Raw genomic sequence first — 6,588 nt, 5'->3', positions numbered from 1 at the left:
TATTACTGGACAGTAAATGAAGTTAAGTTTAGCCAATCAGTATCTGCTTTTGCAGCATACTGTTTGGCTTAATGTAAATGACAGTGAGGTGTGGTAAGGCCAATAGCTGAGGAGGCCCTGGTGGATACAATCGGGAAACCGGCTGTCTTAATCCCGACAGCCAGCTTCCCAACTGCAAGTGGACAGCCGTGGGGGGAGGGTTAGGTTTAGGGCACCGGGGGGGACTTAGGGTTAGGCACCCCATGGGAGGGTTAGGGATAGGCTATGGGGAGGGAGGCTTACGGTAAGACATGCCCGGGGGGAACTTAGAGTTAGGCACCCCCCCAGGGTTTAGGCAGCAGGGAAGGGGGGGTTAGGGTTAGGCACTTAGCGGGGGGATTAGGTTTAGGCACTTGGGGGGGAGGTTAGGGTTAGGCACCCCTAAGGAGGGTTAGTGGGTTAGGTTAGGTTAGTTTTTACTTACCTACAGACATTCAGGATTTCCAGTGCTGACTGGCTTCTGCTGCCGGGAACTCTGCTTCTGTCGGCCTGCCGCTGCTGGGATGTGAACTGCCGGCCACAGGGCCAGCAGTATTTCATACCGATCCCGGCCCTGGCTAGAATCAAATACACATTTACTCTAGCTGTAGCAATATGTCACATGTAAAAATTTGCTCCTCAAATTTCTAATAAAGTACAGTATGCCCTCCTGAATGATTAGGTGCATGGTACTAGAATGAACACTATAAGGGTTTATAATGAATCTAAGGGCACTAGTCATTTGTGGCATACTGTAATGCATGTCATATTAAGTGTTTGTGTTAACATGTACAATATGATGTCTAAGGACCATGAACATGGTACAAATCTCAGTGTGTAACACTTTCATAGTGTAGGCAGCTTCCTCGCCCCAAAACTCCTGTGAAATTTGTGATGAATGACTCATGCTGGCTTAGGTTTGGAAGGAAGGGACCCAGATAGCACAACAAGCCTATATGCATCTTTACTCCAATACAATGTCTATAGCAGTTTAAAATGCAGCTGGGTGGCATAACATAGAAATGAAAGATGGTGGCAAGTTTGGAGTAATGCAATAATTTTGGCAGAGTATCTTAAGAATATGGAATTTGAATGTATCCGTCTCTATGAAATTCTGCATGTTTGTCTTTACACCAACGCTGATATGTATTCTTATAAAACACAGGACACATACCAAATCATTTATTCCTATATATTAGAGTTAAAATAAATTTACAAAAAACTGATTTACAAAATACTATTGTTATTTTCTGCTCACCTTACCCAGTCGCCCATGCAAGCCAGCCATAGCTGCATTCAAACCTGTCCGATGTCTATAGTGGCTTAGAGTCTAATGCAGCTGGGTGGGATAACATAGAGATCAAATGATGTGGAAAGTGCAAATCTATATATAAAGTTGAGCAAAGTACTTTAAGAATATTGAACTTGAAATTATCTCTCTTTATGAAAAGCTGCCTGTGCGTCTTTAGGCCAGGCATCTTTACACCATGTAGTGACAGCATAAAGTATGGACAGCCCGTAATTAGTGCAATATAATGTCTAGATTGGTTTAGTCTTGACACAAATTGATCATTTCAAGCACCTGGAGGAGTGACTGTGTACACTGCCTGAATGTGATTGGCCAACCTCTCATGGATCATCATCCACTGCTACAGTATTGTTTTCAGTAATGTAGTTTTCATCCGGGGAACATTCACCACACAGCAGTTAAACTGTGAGCATGGCGTGTGGTCTATCATGGAATACAGTACACCCTGGCACGCCATAACGCATATTGACATGTCATGGCAGGGAAGCCAGAAATGCTGCACAATGAGCAAAGATATAGAAGGACACAACTGTACATAAAATACACAGATTCCTGACTAAAGGTGCACTCAATATAACACAATTAATACAGATATGTCCTCATACACCTTTGCAGTAGGTACGCCAATTAGGCCCTCTTGACACAGTAGGCTCTGTGTGACTTAGCCACAGCAAGCATTTTCAAAAGATATGTCTTATTTGTGTTGCGTAAAAAACTGCAATAAGCAGCAAAATCACATTGCTAGCAAACACTGAGCACTGATGCTTGTGGTACTTGTACAGTTCTTTTCGGCTGAGTCATAGTGGCTGCTGCCGTTGCTCCCAACATGTTCCTTTATGCTGAATCAGCGATTGGTTGTACCAATTATTTTGCGATAAAAATGACAACCTAGCATCTCTGGTAAACTTGGTGTAAATATACTCGATTTTGCATTATTATGCAATTGCAGTCTCGTTTACAAAAGTCACAACCAATACTAAACTGACCAAAAATCTGACTTTAGAACATTGGAACAAAAATCAATATTTTTGCATAGACAATTATAGAAACCAGAGATTTACGACAAACCCATCTAAACAATAGATTTTTCTGAGCTAGGCAAGTTTTTTGAGATGCATCATACTGATCTGTGCAGGCTTCATTGGTTAAAAGAAGTGAAATAGTTAAATAAAATGGTGCAGGGTTCCCCCTAAATACATCATCAGCTCTGGACTTTTCAGCCTGTTCTCAACATTAAAAATGGGAGGAGGGATTTTGTGGTGTTCCCCCTATTAACCAGCACTAGGTGACCTTGTAATAAACTGATTCTGTTTGTTTCTTGAATCACATATGTTGAAATGTCCTGAGCAGTTCTATTCTTTAAACTGTAGATTGCCTATTTGGTATTGTGGGTTGCACCTACCATTTCATTGTGAGTAGAGCCATTTTAATACATTTTATAAGACCACTGGTGCTGATCAAACCTCCTTTCTGTATTCTAATTTTGCAAATACAATGGAGAATGTACTTACATTGTAAAGGCAATATCATTACCTTTCTGATATCTCTGTTAATGAAAGTGTGGATAGTGAGTATTGAAGCATAGGTCAGGTATTTATCAATCTACAGTATGGCTTGAATTTTTTCATGAATTGCATCAAAAGCAAAACTTCACACCAAATTTAAAACTAAGAGATGGAAATTGTGTTGGCAGATTAAGATTATTATGGAATTTGCATCAGTATTAGAATCAGAAGCAACACAGAAGAGATGAAGGGGAAGGACTGTAGGAAAAGTAGATCAAATAATTCTCCTAAACCCAAAAAACTATATGTATATATGTATATTGTGGTCAGAGTGGTTGTATCTCACCTGAGGCTGGAGTGAAACCTCTGCATTCTGCATTATCAGTGGATATGTGGAATTCCAGGTTTTCACAGTTACACAGACCCAAATGGTATAATCACTGGAGCACAGCAAGGGTTTAAAACTGTCACACACCTGATGCTTGTTGACCTGGTGCTGAGTAGCAGCCAGGAAGTAGGGACATGGTATTGTAGTGCCAGGGTTCAAGGGTATGCTGGGAGACCATGCCCAAATTGTGGCTGCAAGCCACTGCTGACTAATTAGCACAAGAAGTACTGGGTCTTTTATGTTTGTTTATTTTCTGTTATGTGCCTGTATGTGTACAGGCCTAAACTCATGTATGCTAAAAGACATTGCTTTACCAAGTACAAGCCTGTCTGGATTCCACATCTCTATACCCCATGTTACAATATAAATAAGTATAAGGTCTTAGTGACTACCATACTTATGTTGTAGAATTATGATAAATTAGGAATATATATGCAAAAAGTGTTGTGCAAAAATATACCATACAAAAAATGCTATGCAGTGCCAATGTGTCATGATAAAATTATCTTTTTAATCAACACAGCAATATATGTAATAAAACAAAACAAACACATGTAACAAATAATGAGCCTCCACATGCTCTGATGAGCTCTATCAATGACCCTCAGGTCTGACTAGTCCCCTGTGCAAATGATGCATACAATAAAGTGCAACATTTTATAAATAATACATATGATAAATGTCAAAAGGGAGGATGACTCATGTGTGGACTCACACATTTGTCATTAAAAGGACTGCGCTCCAGACAGGGTAAATAAATTCATATACACAACACTGAGTCTGAGAAATGATGTGTCCTAACGTGTATTCCTTTTATTGATCTTTACGTGCAATAAACCACAATTGGGATGATTGCAGATAACATGTATATTCAGGAGGGGGAGGTATTGTTGAGTTTATAATTGGATATGAATGAGATTAGTATTGTTTGAGGGGGCAGTGATAAATAACGTACAGTAACTGGCAAACAGGTAAGTGTTGGGTACAGAGGGAGGGCGTCCCTCACCCCGCTGTACCTTGAGTCCAAACAAAAAAGTCAAGTCTGAAGAAGAGAGTCAAATCTTAAAGTCGATTATAATCAGACCATACGTGGTCCATGAGCAGTCTAGTGAAATAAATGGTCCTGGTGAGGCCTCACCTTCTGATGAACTCAAACGGTTCCTGGTTCTGTCTCCGTTCTGCCTTAGTAGTCCCGGCTTCCTATCCGCCTCCGCCGATGGTAAGGCCGTATTCCAGCAACCGTTATCTGAAACAGTTGCAGGCTTGGTCCCCACAGAGTCCACGCGCCGAATCCCGTGCAGCACCACGATCTTGCGAGAGGTCGCGGGCTGTAGGGGAAGCTGACGGCCGGAGACTGCTGTGCACTCAACTCACCCAATCGAGGAGACTCTGGCGGGCAGAAGGGGGCGCGGGTCACAGTAGGCAGAGATGTATGATGATCCTTCAGTTTCTTCGTGCTCCTACGCGTGTCGGCTAAACAGCCTTTCTTAGGGAGTGATAATGGCGCCATCTTGGAGGTGGAATATATAGTGTGTTTGGGCGTGGCTCTATCTCTGATGCTGCCCTTCGTCATAGTGATCACCTGTTGCCATAGTTACTTGCGTGTTAGTGAACGGGAAAAAGAACCTTGGGGAAAGGAAAAAGGACTATGCATTCTTGGAGTCATAAAGTCGGAGTTTTGGGGGAATGAAAAGTACCCTTATCATAATTAATGGTGGTCAATCGTGTTGTTAAGCTCATAAAAAAAAAACCAATAACAAGGTAAATAAAGGATCTACTGTGCTGCAATGATGGGTGTATCTGTGATAAAGATAGTAGATGGTGATGCACTTTAAAATTATAGTACATACTATGTTACACAGTGGGATATGTTGATAAACCTACCACATGGTATAGTAAAAATAGTATGCAGGTATATTGCAATTAGTCTACAGATACTTGACAATTTGTAGTACAGAGAATTAATTGCAGTGTCTGGGAATCAAGGATAATGACACGAATAAATGAATTGGATTTACAGTTTAGCCTGTTATGATCGCTTTTATTTCATTATCTATATTTAGCCCATATGGGGTCAGAGTCTTGAGTTCCATTATCCATTTTAACTCTTCTTTGTTAATCGTTTTCTTGTAATTGCCTCCCCTCCAGTTCTTTCTAACTTGCTTGATTCCTATAAAGCACATACCCGTTGGATCCTGATTATGGTTATCCCGGAAATGTTTGGATAAACTATGAGAGTCTAAACCCTTCTTGATATTCCTGATGTGCTCTGATATTCTTATTTTTAGTTTCCTTGTTGTCCTTCCCACATACTGCTCTCCACAGTGACATGTTATAAGGTAAAATACTGTTACAAGTGAGGTGATCTTTAATGTCATAGGTTGTCTGTCTCTGATTGGATTTGAAAGAGCATACTTTCTTTGTGGATGAATGGTTCAGTTTACAAAATTGACATGCTCCACAGTAGTAAAAACCTGAATCTAATGTGTTTCCTAGAAGTGTTTTCTGAATAGCTGTTTTTTTCTTCTTCATGTGATTGTGTATCAGTTTCTGTTTCAAATCTGGTGCTTTTCTAAATCTCAAATGCGGCTTTAGTGGGAGCAGGTCATTCAAAGTGGCGTCTTCAAGAAGAATGTGCCAATGTCTCCGGAGAATATTATTAAGGCTTTTGTGATCCTTACTGTATTGAGTGATAAATGGGTGATTCGGTTTCTTCTGTCTAATGGACCTATCTTTGTATGTAAGTAGGGAATCTCTATTCTCTAATTCTACTTGTTCGTAAGCGTGTTCTACTGCTTCTTGTTTGTAGCCTTTGTCTATGAATTGTTGTTTCATTGTTGTACCTTGTCTGTGGTAATCTGACAAAAGGCTGCAGTTTCTCCTGACTCTTTTAAACTGACCTAAGGGAATATTTCCCAACCAATTGGGATGGTTTCCACTACTTGATAGTATGTAGCTATTTACGTCTACTGTTTTTTGGTATGTTCTTGTCCCAATTTGACCCTGTTGTACATGTATTGTTAGATCTAGAAAGTTGACTTCCAATTTACTATATTGGGTGGTGAAACTGAGATTATTGGTATTCTGATTGAATAGCTGAGAAATTGTTTGAGCTTGTTTTCCTCACCTTGCCAGATGAACAGCACATCGTCTATATATCGACGCCATAGGACCAGGTTTGCCCCGAATTCATGCTCCGACCAGATGTTAACGTCTTCCCACCTGCTCAAAAACAGGTTAGCATAACTCGGGGCAAACCTGGTCCCCATAGCTGTCCCTGAGTCTTGTCTGTAAAACGATCCTTCAAACCAGAAATAATTGTGTTTGAGTATGAACATAATACACTCCATTATAAAGTCAACCTGCTT

Source organism: Taudactylus pleione, unplaced genomic scaffold (genome assembly GCF_031769625.1).
Source record: "Taudactylus pleione unplaced genomic scaffold, aTauple2 ptg000637l, whole genome shotgun sequence".
Lineage (NCBI taxonomy): Eukaryota > Metazoa > Chordata > Amphibia > Anura > Myobatrachidae > Taudactylus > Taudactylus pleione.
This window is presented reverse-complemented; position numbering follows the sequence as displayed.